Raw genomic sequence first — 15,859 nt, 5'->3', positions numbered from 1 at the left:
GCAGGAGGGGCTGCCAGGCCCTCAGGAAGTCAGATGAGCTTCCCTATCTCCTGGAGCCCCCCAGGAATGGGACACCACCCTGACCACAGCCACCAACGCTTGCTCAGCTGGGTTTATCTCCAACCCTCTGATCCAGCTGGAGGGTGTGACACTGGCCTCAGTCACAAATCCTTTCACATCCTGCAGAACCAAAGGTTGGCTGGCCAGGCACAGCCTCTCCGCCGCCCCCCGCCGCCCCCGCAGCACACACACAGACAGAAACACTTCCTCCATGCCCAGCACCCCCACCTCCCACACTCACCACACGGATATTCCTGCCGACACACCTCAGGCACAAATACGTGCTTCACCCACGCCCTGTCCCCTTGGGGGCATAGACAGCACACACGCCTGTGCCCGCCCCACAGCCCCCGAAACCTCCCTCCCACCACAACCCCACAGACACAAAGATGCCTCCACTCCCTTCCCAGACACTGCCCTGGCCTCAGCAAGGTCACACATTGAGACGCCACTTTGTCCGAGACTGCACGCTTCTGCCCTCATGCACTCAGGCACCCACACTGCAGGTATCCACACGCCCAGGAATCTGAGCCAAGCCCCTCACCACCCCAGCCTGAATCAAGTCATTTATGTTGATAAACCACTGATTTATAGTTCACAGGTTCTGAAAGGTGAGTGTGTGTGTGTGTGTGTGTGAGAGAGAGAGAGAATGAGCAGGGTGTGGGACAAGCAGAACAGAGAGGAAGAGAGGGAAGGAAAAGTTCTGTGACTCACTTGCAGCTTAACAATGCCACATCTCAGCTCCCCAGGCCAGGGGGAAGGGCCCATTTGTCAACACAGCCAGGCCTGGCTGGGGGCCAGTCAAGTGAGGTCCTGTCTCCTAGGCCGATGAGATAGGGAGGTGAGGATCCCCCCCAGAGACAATTGCTGTTCCCCTGTCTGCGCTCTGCGGGGTATGCACTCTGGGCGGCCCCAGAGCCTTTCTGTTCATCCTTACCATCACTCCCCAGCTGAGGCGGCCCCACCACGCACAGCCTGGCCCCTGCTCCTATCTCTAGGACCCCGGGTTCCCCACCCAGCTGCTCCCCATTCAACCCTCCAGGCCTTTCTTCCTGCTGTGCCTCCTGCCTGCAGTGCCCTCCATCCCCTCCACTCTTGGTCCTCTCCATCCTTCAGGCTCCAGCGCCTTCCTGTGCTCTGCCTCCTGCCTCTGAACGCTTCCTGCTGTCTCCATACCACAGTCTCTTTCCCATGTTTTCTGGATAGTGAGCCACTACTCTCTTCCCAGTTAGACTATGAGCTTGCCAAGGGCAGGCCCTGGAATTGCTTCCTCTGTCCCCAGAAAGTCCCACCCGGGACCCCAGCAGGGCCATGGAACGGTAAGTGCCAGGATGTTCTTGAGAGACAGAACAGTAAGGGACTGAGAGGGACTGAAAAGGCCACGTGAGCCCTTCTGCAGCCTCTGCCTGGCAGGTAGCTGGTTCCCTTGGAACTTGATTCTCCTGGACAAACCCCTCCCCATTCCACAGCTTAGGCAGGCTAGGGCAGCAAGGATTTCTCACCAGGCCCTGTCTGACACCAGGGTCTGGGGGACAGCAGCTGGGGGCCCAGAGAGCAGCATGTGACTTCACCTGCCTGGTGCCAATCTCATGCTAGTTTTCCTCAGGAGCGCACCCACCCCCACAATAGCCCTGTGGCCTGGGTGATTCCACTAGCTCAGGAAACTGAGGCTTAGAGAGGCCTGGGGATTGCCCAGGTCACCTAACTGGTAAGCAGCAGAGCCCCAGATCCACGCTCTTTCCTCCATTCCCCACTGCCCCTGCCCCCAGCAGCCCCTGCCTCTGAATCTCACTGGTCTCAGACCTCAAACTTTTGCTTTGTTTCATCTCCTTAAACTTTGCTCATTTCTTCCCATCGCTTTCCTGAGCCTCCACCCCTTTGCCTAACTGCACCTCCTTTGACTCGCCCCTGGAGCGGAGGAAGGAAGAAGGCCCACGGCTGCGGGCATTTCTATGCACTGTTTCTCAGAGGCTTAGCACACACTTCTGGATGTGGAAACCTTTTCTTTTTTTTATTTAAAAATATAATTTTAAAAAATATAATAGGGGCCGAGCATGGTGGCTCATGCCTGTAATCCCAGCACTTTGGGAGGCCGAGGAGGGCGAATTACCTGAGGTCAGGAGTTCTGGACCAGTCTGACCAACATGGTGAAACCCCATCTCTACTAAAAGTACAAAAATTAGCCAAGTGTGGTGGTGCACGCCTGTAATCCCAGCTACTTGGAAGGCTGAGGCAGGAGAATCACTTGAACCCGGGAGGCAGAAGTTGCAATGAGCTGAGATTGTGCCATTGCATTCCAGCCTGGGTGACAGAGCAAGATTCTGTCTCAAAATAATAATAATAATAATAATAATAATAATAATAGGGACAGGTAGGCCAGATGCGGTGGGTTTTTTTTTTTTCAAAAAGAAATAGAGACAGGGTTTCACCATGTAACCCAGGCTGTTCTCAAATTCCTGGGCTCAAGTGATCCATTCATCTACAAAGTACTGAGATTACAGATGTCAGCGTGAGCTGCTACAAGGCTTTTCTTTCTTTCTTTCTTTTTTTCTTTTTGAGACAGAATCTCGCTGTGTTGTCCAGGCTGGACTGCAGTAGCATGATCTCGGCTCACTGCAACCTCCACCTTCTGGGTTTAAGCAAAGCAATTCTCTTGCCTTAGCCGCCTGAGTAGCTGGGATTACAAGCATGCACCACCAAGCCCAGCTAATTTTTGTACTTTTTTAGTAGAGACGGGATTTCGCCATTGTTGGCCAGGCTGGTCTCAAACTCCTGACATCAGGTGATCCATCCGCCTCGGCCTCCCAAAGTGTGCAAAGCTTTTCTGAAACCTGGACTCAGAAGCTAGACACAAACCTTTCCTTCTCTCTCCGGGGACCAGCAGGGGCTGTGTTCCCAGAGGATCTCCTTGTGGGTTTGCACCTCTCTGGTTGACTGTCCCTTGCACGCACACGTACCATAGCTGACTTGCCTTCAGAGACAACAGAATCTCCCTTGCAAACAATGATGGGAAAAACAGGTAAAGGGTGCTGGGAAATGCATGCAGCAGACTCTCTTCGAGGCACAACCTCAAGCGTGTGATCCCAGCCTACACATAGCATGTAATTATTTGATAAAAAATCACATTCCAACCCCAAGCCAGCTGTCCTTGGTTTTTTTCCACTCCCCCTTGCTGGTTGCCAAACCCACAGTGTCTGTGAAATATGGTTGTGATTTTCATGACGAACCAAAGTCAAGGCTGGATTCCTTGATGAGTTCAGTTTTGCTGGAAGATAAGGACTGACCCAGATTCTTGTGTGTTGATACTATGGGGGGAGTATTCCAGGGAAATGAGATGGACAGCCTTTGGAGGGGTGGGGTCCACTCTTTGCCACAAGGAGGCTTTGGGTGGCACAGTTGGGAGTGGCTGCTGGCACACCTGGGGATGGTGGCCTTCATGACACAGAGTTGGGGGTGCAGGCCTGGTAACTTCACTACCTGGTAACTTCATTCGCCTGGTAACTTCACTACGCCCTTGAAGTAACTGTGGCCATATGAGTTGCTTTGGCCAAAGAAATGTGAGTAGAATGGACACATCTCCCCTCCAGGTAGCAGCAATAAGAGCAAATGTGTGAATCCCCATAGCCCCTTCTTGCCACCATATGGTCATCCGCAATGCCGTTGATATGAAGCTTCCTTAAGCCCGGGTCTCCGGGCTAGCACAGCACAGCTCAGGGTCCTCCAAGTCATCTGCAATGCTCATTTGCCATGACAGTAATAAATCTTTGCTGTTTTAAGCCACCAAAACATTGGAATGGGCCAGGCCCAGTGGCTCATGCCTGTAATCCCAGCACTTTGGGAGGCGTAGGCAGGTGGATTACTTGAGCCCAGGAGTTTGAGAGCAGCCTAGGATTTGTGTGTTCCAGGCCACATAGGAAAACCCTGTCTCTACAAAAAATAAAAAAAAATTAAACTGGTATGGTGGCGCAAGCCTGTAGTCCCAGCTGCTCGAGAGGCAGGAGAATTATTCGAGGCCAGGAGTTCCAGACTGCAGCCTGGATGACCAAGCAAGACCCCGTCTCTGAAACAAAACGAAACCAAACCCCCGAAACACTGGGATGTTTGTTACTGCAGCATAAACTAGCCTCTCCTGCCTGATACACCTACCTTATAGGGTTGAAGAGATTATCTAGTGATGAGATTATTCACTAAATAACACAAGTGAAGAGCAAAGTGCCTGGAAATATGCTGTTGCTTCTTCCTCCTTTTTCCCTTTCTCTTCTAACGTTATTTCTCTTTTTCTGCCATTTTGAACCAGGCCACAGGAAGTTTTCCAGGCCCACTAAGTATGTATAACAGTATAGGAGCACAGCAGTGGTGGGTGGTTGGGGGGACAGGCATGTATGCAAGTAACCATGATGTGATGTGCTCAGTGCTATATTACCACTATGAGTCCAGAGCTAGGCAAGCCCAGGGGAGGGGATAATATGTTTACTGAGGTCCTCAAAAGTGAAGTCTGAACTAGAGATACTAGATATCGAAGGGTGAGTTCGGTTTCTTCAGGCAGAGCAGGGAGAATGGAGCGTTCTAATAATGAGAGCACCTGCCACGTACTGGGCCCCTGCTATGTGCCAGATATTGAATCAGGCCGTTCTCCAATTCTCCCCTCCTGTCGGATCTACAATATCTATGATGTGTGTATTACTGGTTTTTGTTGTTGCTGTTGTTTGCATCAAATTCTTTTTTTCCCAAGAGAGTATCTCTCTCTTTTGCCCAGGCTGGAGTACAGTCACGTGATTACTTCTCACTACAGCCTCAGCCGCCTGGGCTCAAGTCATCCTCCCACCTCAGCTTCCCCAGTAGCTGGGACTACAGGCATATGCCAGCACACCCAGCTAATTTTTTACTTTTTTGTAGTGATGGGGTCTCACTATATTGCCCAGGCTGATCTCAAACCCCTGGGCCCAAGTGATCCTCCTGCCTCAGCCTCCCATGTCCAGCCCAGTCCATTTCCTGCTTTTTTAGTTTTGCTCAAGTTGTTCCTTGTGTTTGGAATGCCCTTTCCTAAATATATCCGCCTGCCTGAGGCCTACTTTTCCTCCTAAGCTTAGCGCAATTCCCCCCTTGTCTCTTTGTTGAGATGGACCGGCTGGAAAGGAGACTTGGGGAGTGTGTTCTGTTTGAATGACCTGGTTTGAATGATGGGATGAGAATAGGAGTGCAGATATTTGCTAATATTTAATACACAGGTTTCAGTCACACATGTATATGATTTGTGGAAGCATAATTATCCTGAAGGTGTGTGCCAAGAGTTGTTTCTTCCTGATAGCAGAACATAATCAAACAGGTCTGGAAACCACTGCTGTGCAGATCACACGAGTTGTTGAAGTTGGTTGTTTACCGACTGTGTGACTTGGGCAAGTCACTCAGCCTCTCTGAGCTCAAGTTTTCCTGCCTGTAAAATGGGAATTATCTTGGTGCCTACCTCATGAGGTTGTGGGGCCTCGGTGAGATAAAGCTTGGATAAAACTCAGACACATCGGTGCCTCTCAGATGTGTCTAAGTTCCAACCTGGGCAGAGCCTTGTTTGGTGCGTCCAAGCTGCTGGAGGGTCCTGACAGGAGAGGCAGAGGAGGGAGGGGAAGAGGAGCTGCACCAGGTGACAGGGACTCTGTGACTTAGGCAGGCTGGGCTGAGACATCCCAGTGGTGTTTGATAAAAGGCAGGGGCTCTTCTCTGGTCAAGTAAATATTAGAAGAAAAGGCTGTCTCCGGGGAACGGCTCCCCTCCCACTCCCCCTTGAGGGCCAAAGTCCCCAGGGGCCAGTCTGGAGGCTCCTTTTATGTGACTGTAAAGTAATCTAGGGCCTGGCAGGGTCGAGCCTGGGCGGGCACTGACGTGCAGGGCGGCATTGATGTGGTCAATGATTACCTTTTATGCCTGGCCATAAAGGCAACCGCCCAGCCCTCCGGACAATGTCCCCTGTAGACAATGCCTTGGGAGGGTGGGCGTACACACACACACACACACACACACAACTGCCAGGCAGGGACTGTCCCGATTGAGGTCTCTGAAGACATCCTTGCAAGGCATCTCCATCTCCCTTGGAGTTCCTGAAGACTTGGCCCAGGAGCTAAGGGGTTTAGGTGGCCATAAGTGAGGTCAGTGAAGAGTAAAACACAAACGAGTGACATCCAGGGGCCTGGATCCTATTCGAGGTGTATCTATGCAGATGGGAAGGGGTTGCCACCCAGACTCAGGTACCACGTCTCCAGGGAAGGAGGGTATTCTGGGACAGATCAAAGTCTACTCCCATTTTACAGGAGATGCAGTTGAGGTCTGTGCATGCAGTGGCTTGCCTGGGGTACCAAGGATGGAGATGATGGCCGAGCTGGGAGTAGGACCCAGGTCTGCTTGGACAGTGACAAACCCTCTGGCCACTGCCCCCAAGGGGGTCCAGGTAGGAATATCAGGGTCAGGAAGGGTTTGTGTCACTTCTCAGACAAGATATCTCCCCTGGGGCTCAGAGGGGAGCTGGTGAGAACCTAAAGACCTGGCTCTGAGGCTGATGTCGGGAAAAGACCTAGGGTGAGCCCCTCCAGCGGCCACAAAGGCTACGTGCAGGGCCCTGCCCTCGCAGGGGCCCCTTACATAGCCCCACCTCATTCTGTCCCGATGCACAGATACTCCCACCACCTGGATGATGGCGGCTTGGCTATGCGGGTCAGGGCTGGGGCATAGATGGCCAGATTAATATTCTACCTCCTTGGTTGATAAGGCCCGGGAACCTTGGTCCCAGTGAGCAAGGCTGGAGAAGCAAGGACCATGGCCCTGGTAGGGAGGTCTCACTTTGTCAGGTTCCAGAGCTTGGGGCATTGCTGCTGGGTGCTGAGGACAGGGCTCAGGAGACCTGGGTCCCGGGCCAGCTCACCCTGGGGCTGGGCATCGCTTTTCTCCCCGGCCAATGGGAGAAGGACTCTGTGCTGTCTTCCTGGTGAGTATGGTGAGGATCACACCAAGGACTCTGCAGGGAAGGTCTTGAATGGATCAGGCTGCTATCTTGAGGAAAGAGGGTTATTATTCACAGTAGTCATAAATGCCCTGTGAAATTGGAGTGGAGTTGCTTTGAGCTCTGGCCAGAATGCCCCAATCAACCTTTGACTCTGATAAAGATAAGCAGGCCCAAGGTGATAACACATCAACCAGAAACTGTCAACAGGAGCTAATTAAGGCACTGGGTGCTGGGCGAGCCACGCCCCCTACACCTGATGGGGGAGAAATCTCAGGTGGGGGAGGATGTGGGCTCATTGCCTGGACCTTAGCCTACTGCTTTTTTGGTTTTTTTTCATCTTCTGGCCACTTTTCCACCTCCAACCACTACCTCCCACCCCTCTGCCTGCATTATATAACATAACATGAAACAAGATGGAATAAAACAGAATCCAATGTGATGGGTGCCATATAACGCAGTGGAAAGAATCCTGACTTGGGGCCAGGTGTGGTAGCTCATGCCTGTAATCCCAGCACTTTGGGAGGTCAAGGCGGGCGGATCTCCCGAGGTCAGGAGTTTGAGACCAGCCTGACCAACATGGAGAAACCGTGTCTCTACTAAAAATACAAAAATTAGCCAGGTGTGGTGGTGGGAACCTGTAGTCCCAACTACTCGGGAGGCTGAGGCAGGAGAATCGCTTGAACCCGAAAGGCGGAGGTTGCAGTGAGCCAACATTGCACCACTGCACTCCAGCCTGGGCGACAGAGCGAGACTCCATCTCAAAAAAAAAAAAAAAAAAAAAGAGTTGGGAGCCAAGGGACCTGAGTCTAGCCTGGTTCTGCATGCCCTTGAGCTGGTCATTTGTGTCCCTCTCTGTAAAATGGAGGCCAGAGTGGGGCAGGTGTGCAGTCATCCCTTGCTGGGATCCCATCTAGGTTTATTTTATTTATTTATTTTTTGAGACGGAATCTCGCTCTGCCGCCCAGGCTGGAGTGCAGTGGCCGGTCTCAGCTCACTGCAAGCTCCGCCTCCCGGGTTTACGCCATTCTCCTGCCTCAGCCTCCCGGGTAGCTGGGACAACAGGCGCTGCCACCTCGCCGGGCTAGTTTTTTGTATTTTTTTTAGTAGAGACGGGGTTTCACCGTGTTAGCCAGGATGGTCTCGATCTCCTGACCTCATGATCCGCCCGCCTTGGCCTCCCAAAGTGCTGGGATTACAGGCTTGAGCCACTGCGCCCGGCCCATCTAGGTTTAAAGTCCATGCTCTTCTGCGACACAACACTGCAATCTGCGAAGTGCACAAAACATTGCCCTGGTGCCACCCAGCAACACAGGGGTGTGTGTGACACTCGACAGAATCACAGATCCACCCCGCAGGGAGAGGGAGGTCATGTGGAGGCCCTGAGGCACAGCTAGCTCCCGGGGGTCCTGGAATCCCTCTCCCTTTCTGCACCTCTCTAGGGGTACTCGGGGTCTATTTTTCACTCGGTGACCAGTAAATATATGCGGTGTTGGGGCTGGGGGGCTCAGTGGCCCATTTCCCCTCCCTCATCAATATACACCTCCCCCGTCCTGCCCACCACACACACACACACACACACACACACACACACACACACACACGTTGAAATGGCCGCCCATAGGTAACTCCTAGTGCCGAGCCAGGGCTCCTGGCGATGTGGTCCAGGCTGGGCCTCCTTCTAGCTGGGGGAGTTGCTGGAGGCATCAGTCCCGCTCCTGTCCTAGTTTTAGCCCAGATTCTGCTTCCCATCAGCAAAGTCCAAGTCACTTTTCCTGGGAACTGGCAGGAAGGGTATAGACGGGGTTGGGCAGAGAGAGAAGTAGACATGAAAAGACAAGGAGGGGCTGGGAGCGGTGGCTCAACCATGTAATCCCAGCACTTTGGGAGGCCGAGGCAGGTGGATCACGAGGTCAGGAGATCGAGACCATCCTGCCTAATATGGTGAAACCCCTTCTCTACTAAAAATACAAAAATTTAGCTGGGCGTGGTGGCACATGCCTGTAGTCCCAGCTACTCGGGAGGCTGAGGCAGGAGAATCTCTTGAACCTGGGAGGTGGAGGTTGCAGTGAGCCGAGATTGCACCACTGCACTCCAGCCTGGGCGACAGAGTGAGACTCCATCTCAAAAAAAAAAAAAAAAAAAAAAAAGACAAGACAGGGAGGAAAGTGGCCAGGAGATGGGTGAGTAGGGAGGAGAAAAGGGAGGAGGGCCTGACCATCCTTCCTGCCGCCCACTTCTCTGGGCAACAGGGTCACCTGCACCTAAGCTTACCTAGTTTAGGGTTGGGCAGGCAAGGCCAGGCAGTGACTCAGCCCCAGGGCCCACTTTCACAGGCCCTGAGACCGAGGGAGGAGGGCACAAATCAGGACCTGGGGGCTGAGGTCTCAGCCTCAAACAGAAGTCACTACAAGGGGCAGTGGCTCTAAGCTGGGAGCAGTTTCTCCTGCCTGGGACAGGGGCAGGCATAGTAAGGTGGTGGAGAGGAGGAGGGAAGAGTCTGAGGAAGGTGGTGCCCAAAGTGAATCTTGAAGGGTGGGTAGAAATGCATCTTCCTTGACCTCTGTCAGCTCAGCGTCCTCCTCTGAACAATGGTATCATTTCTGTTTTTTCTTTCTTTTTTTTTTTTGAAACAGGATCCCTCAGTTGCCCAGGCTGGAGTGCAGGGGCATGATCTCAGCTCACAGCAACCTCCACCTCCAGGGCTCCAGCGATCCTCCCACCTCAGCCTCCCAAGTAGCTGGGACTACAGGTGCACACCACCACACCCAGCTAATTTTTGCATTGTTTGTAGAGATGGGGTTCGCCATGTCGCCCAGGCTGGCCTTGAACTCCTGAACTCAAGCAGTCCTCCTGCCTCGGCCTCCCAAAGTGCTGGGATTACAGGTGAGAGCCATCATGCCCGGCCAACAGTGGGTATAATTAATGGGACTTTTTTCATTGGCCTTGTCATGAGGATAGGACACAGCCTCGCTGGTGCTAAGTGCTAGGTGCTGACATGTGGGCCACTGATGCAATGGGCAGGCGGGTTAGTGGGGAGGGCATTACGGGCACAGTGAACAGCACAGACATGAAGGCGAAAAATGAAAGAAAACGGAATGCCACAGCCCTGAGCCATCCAGGGTGCTGGGAGCAGTGCAGAGCCACTGCCAACCTCTGTGCATTGCAGGCAAGAGCAGGCGTGGTGAAGCTGCGGGGTGGACGCCAGAGCGATCAGAAGTCTAGCCAAAGGGGCGTGGACCCAAGAGGGCCAACCCTGGTAGGGGGAAGTCCCCAAGACTGGGCCACAAGGGCCTGATCTCAACTCCTAGGTGTTGAGAGAGCCTGAGGCTGTGTGGGGCTTTGATGCTCCTCCTGTGGGGTGAGGGTGGGTGAGAAATTTTGAGGAGTTGCAGGAGAGGAATCTAGAGGGATATGTGTAAGAGAGAGAGAGAGAGAAAGAAAGGGAGAGAACTAGAAGGTCGGAGGCCAGTACCAAGGGGCAGCCAGAATTCATGCCGGTTCTGGGGAGGGAGCAAGCAGCGCAGGTCTGTTTCCCAGGCTGGGCTGCTTTGCCCTCCAGTACTAGGAGGTGCAGGGGCCTCTGTGGGAGAGCAGGAGGCTGCCCAGCACATGCCCTGTTTTTGCTCAGTCTAATTCTCCTCCCTGGCCTGCCTCAACCCTGCACCCGGACTGTTTCATCAGGTCATAGAGTGGCTGGGTGTGAGTGTGTGGGTGTTTGTGTGTGTGTGCACACGCATGCGTGTGCATGTGGCATTTCTAGATCAGAGAATGCTCAGAGGACCTGCTAAAGGTCAGGTCAGTAAGGAGTGAGGGCATGGCCAGCCCCTCAGGCCCTGGCATCTAGATAGCTCCTTCCCACCCAAGGGGCGGTGGCAGCTGATAGGCCTCTGAGTCAGGATGGGTGAGGAGGAGGAGCTGGAAGGGCCAGCCAAGGAGGAGCAGGTCATCACCTGCTGAGTGGCGGGTCATGCATTAAGCCCAGTGGTGGGGAGCAGTGCTGCAGGGGGCACGGGGTTGGAGGGGAGGGCGATTTCTGCCATTGAAACAATAGGCACCCTAGGTCTGTGTTACTGGGGCTGGGGGCCAGGAGGCAGGACAGGACATGCTCTTGCCTCCCCACCTCCACTCTGCTCAGCAGCTGGTGGAGGCCTGGGAGGTGAATCCCAGGTTGATGGCTAGTGTGGGCCCAGGACAGTCTTTGGGGATTTGATGCAATCCCGAGTCCCTGATGGCTCATGGAGAGGCTGTGCCTGCACCTCTTGTCAGTGAGCCATCTGGGGCTCGCCCCGCACCCAGCACATGGCTAGGAGCGTAGTGAACTCCGTCTCTAGGAATGGGCAGGACCCAGGAAGGCTGGTGAAAAGATGCACTTGAGGCCCGAGCTCTCTGTGTCCAGAAGCAGCCCTCTCAGGTTGTGGGGGGACACTCTGGGTCTTGCACCTGCCAAGGCCCCTGCCACAGAGAATGGGAACAGCACGGATCCCCCAGGGCCACTCCAAGTTTTCTGGTCTCAAGATGCAGTCCCCATGGGGCTGTGGGTGGACTCCCTCTCTGCCTAGCCCAGTTCCAGCTATAGAAGCTGTGTGGAAACATCTGCCCTGAACAAAGTGCCTTGCAGCTTTCCAGGAATGCTGGCCTGGGGCGGAGCAGGGGTGGCAGGGAAGGACAGGCATGGGGTGGGATGTTCTAGAATCCACTGGGACCCAAACCCGAGAGCACCGAGTTCCCACGAGCCAATGCCTGGCTGTGGAGGAACCGGGAGGTCACAGGGGTGCACCTGGCAACATCAGGATGAGGCAGGTAGCGTATGTGTGCAAGTGAGACACAGGACTGGAAGGGACCTGGAATGTCACATGTCCATGCCCGTAATGCCAAAGGTTGCTTGGTGCAAGTAATATTATTTTTTTTTTTTCTTTTTTTTTTTTTTTTTTTGAGACGGAGTCTTGCTCTGTCGTCCAGGCTGGAGTGCAGTGGCGGGATCTCAGCTCACTGCAAGCTCCGCCTCCCGGGTTCCCGCCATTCTCCTGCCTCAGCCTCCCGAGTAGCTGGGACTACAGGCGCCCGCCACCTCGCCCGGCTAGTTTTTTTTTTTTGTATTTTTTAGTAGAGACGGGGTTTCACCGTGTTAGCCAGGATGGTCTCGATCTCCTGACCTTGTGATCCGCCCGTCTCGGCCTCCCAAAGTGCTGGGATTACAGACTTGAGCCACTGTGCCCGGCCTACTTTTTCTTTTTCTTTTTTGAGACAGGGTCTCACTCTGTCCCCCAGGCTGGAGTGCAGTGGCGCGAATGCAGCTCACTGCAGCCTCAACCTCCTGGGCTCAAGTGATTCTCCCACCTCAGCTGGGATCACAGTCGTGAATTTTCTGTAGAGACGGGAATCTCGCCATGTTGCCCAGGCTGGTCTCAAACTCTTGGCCTCAAATGATGCTCCCACCTTGGCCTCCCAAAGTGCTGGGACTATAAACAAGAACCATCATGCCCAGCCTCACTTTTTTGTTGTTATTTGTAAAAAAAAAATGTTAAAGAAGAGACATGGTAGAGTGTAGTGGTTGAAAGTGCAGACTCCAGGCTGGGTGGTGGCTCACACCTGTAATCCCAGCACTTTGGGAGGCTGAGGCAGGCAGATCACCTGAGGTCAGGAGTTCAAGACTAGCCTGGCCAACATGGTGAAACTCTGTCTCTAGAAAAATACAAACATTAGCCAGGCATGATGGCGGGTGCCTGTAATCCCAGCTACTCGGGAGGCTGAGGCCCAAGAATCACTTGAACCTGGGAGGTGGAGTTTGCAGTTAGGCAAGATCGTACCATTGCACCCCAGCTTGGGTGACAGAGTGAGACTCCATCTCAGGAAAAAAAAAAAAGGAACGTAAGTGCAGACTCCAGAGCCCAATAATCTGGGTGTGGACCATAACTGCCCACTTCTAACTGCTTTGATGGTGGGAAGTCAGTTTATCTATCTCTGTGCCTCAGTTTCCACAACTGTGAAATGGGCATCAGTACTGTATCTACCTCACAGGGTCATTAGAAGAATGAAATGAGCAAATATGAATGAAGTGTTTAGAAACAGGCCTTACTCCATGTCAACTCTATGCAGGTATGATTGGTCCTTGCTGAAGGAATGAAATTCCATGTCAGTCAATCGATTATTGCCAGGCCCAGGCCCAGGCTGGTCAGAGCTCTGGCCAACTGGGCCCACACAGGGTGTGGCAGGGCAGCCAGTGTCAGCACATCCAAAGTCCCCCAGCCTGCTGAGTTGGCAGAGGGCCTCCCCTGACACTCCCCAGTCCCAAAGAACACCCTACAAAAGAGACTAGGGCTTCCTTAGGTGTCAGTGGGTAGAGGGAACAGGAGATTGGGAGCCCCAACTGTGGTTGAGACCCCCCCATAGCTCTCGCTTTGTGGCCAGGCCTGGCACGGGGCAATGGCGCATGTTTTCCATGGCATGTGGAGGGTACGAGGGTGTAGGACTTACTCCAGGGGGGCTGTAGTCACATGTGTGTGCTTATGGGGGCTCAAAATCTTCCAGCCCACGGGCGCTTTCCTGCTCTGACTAGAACCCATAGCAGCAAGTCCAGGCCAGTCTGTCTGGCACTAATTCTGAGCTAACTTATACTTCTAATGATTTCATCCAGAAAGTTAGTCAGTCAGGCAGTCAATAAACATTTTTGGAGCCCCTATTGCGTGTCACACCATTAAAGTGGAGGTACACAGAGGTCTCTTTCTTGAAGGATGGGATCATTGCAATGAGAAAGGGGTTCCTGGCTACAGGCATTGTGTGCACCAAGGCACAGTGGAAAGGGAAAGCCTGCCCAAGGTGGGAAATGTGGCCGAAGGGAGGGCAGATGGGAGGAGGGCAGGGCAGGAGGCAGGGCTGGGGCTGAGATGAGAAAGCGCCCTGGGAGGCAGGCTCAGGGGTCCAGCATCTTCTGGAAGGAGCCCTTGAAGGTGCAACTTCAAATATCCAGAGATTGAAGGTGGCTTTCCTGCCATCCCACGAGGCCTGGTCCAGGAGCTGTTCAGTGAACCTTGGCTAGTTAATGGCAGCATGAGTACTGGGTGGGTCTGAGGGTCCAGGTTACCCTATACAGTGCAGACCACATGATTGGGTCATTGTGGAGTTGTGCAACATTGCACCTCTGTGGCATCTGGGGCCTGGTAACTGGGCATTAGTGACCGTGCCCATTTGTGTGTGTCAGCGAGTGTCTGTGGGCTGTGGTTCAGCCACTGTGTGTGCGTGTGTGTGCATGGTGCAGTGTCTGCCGTGATTGGGGCACTCCCCCGGTGCTGGAGGGCTGACGAGTGTTAGTCCATAGATACAGCCTGCTCCAATCCCATCCTAGGCACAGCTGCTCTGGTGAGAAGAGCTGGAGGTGATTCCACATCTGGGCTTGCAGTAGTAACAGCCGCAGGATTATACCTGGTTGGAAGGTGCATCTCTGGGCACCAGGTGAAGCTGGCGTTGGCTTCCCTGGAGCCTGGCCTGGGGATGTGCAGGGGTGGGAGGTCTGGAGTGGGAGTAGTTGGTTCTTAAGGCTCCTGAGGGTGACTGTGAGGATAGAGGTCCAATAGCCCTCTTTCCCTGCCTCTCCAGCCCCCATCCACCCCCACTCCAAATGTCCATTCCTTCATCCACCCATTTCTGCCTTTCCATTTGTCTGTCCGTCCTCCTCTGCCTTTCAGCCTGTCTGTTAGTCTATCCATTTGTCCATCTGTCCTCCTCCGCCTTTCGGTCTGTCTGGTAGTCTATTTGTTTGTCCATCAGTGCTCCTCCGCCTTTCAGTCTGTTAGTCTATTCATTTGTCCATCTGTCCTCATCCATCTTTCAGTCCACCTGTTAGTCTGTCCATTTGTCTGTCCGTCTATCCATTTGTCTGTCTGTCCTCCTCAGCCTTTCGATCCATCTGTGAGTCTATCCATTTGTCCATCCATCTATCCATTTGTCTGTCTGCCCTCCTCTGCCTTTCTGTCCATCTGTTAGTCTATCTGTTTGTCCATCCATCCTCCTCCATCTTTCAGTCCATCTGTTAGTCTATCCATTTAGTCTCCCATTGGCCACCTGTCTGTCTCTGGTCCTCTCCGTCACCTGCCTGTTCCCCCAGGCACCTCATTCTCGAGTCGTCCGATGCAGGCTATGATCAGGGCCTTCACTCTGGCCCCTCAATAGCCCTGTGGCTGCAGCTTGGGCCTGCCCAATCCCTAGTGAGTGAGCCTGCCCAGCGAGCCTCCCCCTCACTCCAGAGGGTGTCATGAACTCCTAAAACAGATTCGATGCGGCCTTGCCAGTCCTGGAATAATCACACCAACAGCTTCAGTTTCCCCTTCCAGCCCTGTTCCCAGATGGTCCTCTTGTCTCTCACCTGGACAAGGTTCCTCTCCTCCAGGGAGGACTCCCTGACCACCCATCCATGGGCTCTGCGGCCACCACATGCTCTATTCATATGTCTCAATCTGTCACAGCCGGGTTCAGCCTGTGGGAAACCCAGGCTTTCTCCCAAAAGAGATTACCCATGACATGGACCCAGCTAGACCTTTTCCCACTCAGAATTCCAGCATGTTGCTGTGGCCCCCACGGGAGGTCCTTCCTGTAGAAAACCAGGATCCCCACTCACCTTCCAAACGTGGGTTCAAAGCTGCTGCTTCCCAAAGCTCTGCTTCCCTGGGCCACCTCCCACCCTCCCTTGCCTGGACAATGGGTGCAAGGGGCTGACCTGGTCAGAGAGGGACAGACCACCAGGTGCCACTCCCTCCAGGGCCTCAGAGAACTCAGAGCACCAGGGTGGGGAGGGGTGAGGGTGGTGCAATGAAT

The sequence above is a fragment of the Piliocolobus tephrosceles genome, chromosome 15 (genome assembly GCF_002776525.5).
Source record: "Piliocolobus tephrosceles isolate RC106 chromosome 15, ASM277652v3, whole genome shotgun sequence".
Classification (NCBI taxonomy): domain Eukaryota; kingdom Metazoa; phylum Chordata; class Mammalia; order Primates; family Cercopithecidae; genus Piliocolobus; species Piliocolobus tephrosceles.
This window is presented reverse-complemented; position numbering follows the sequence as displayed.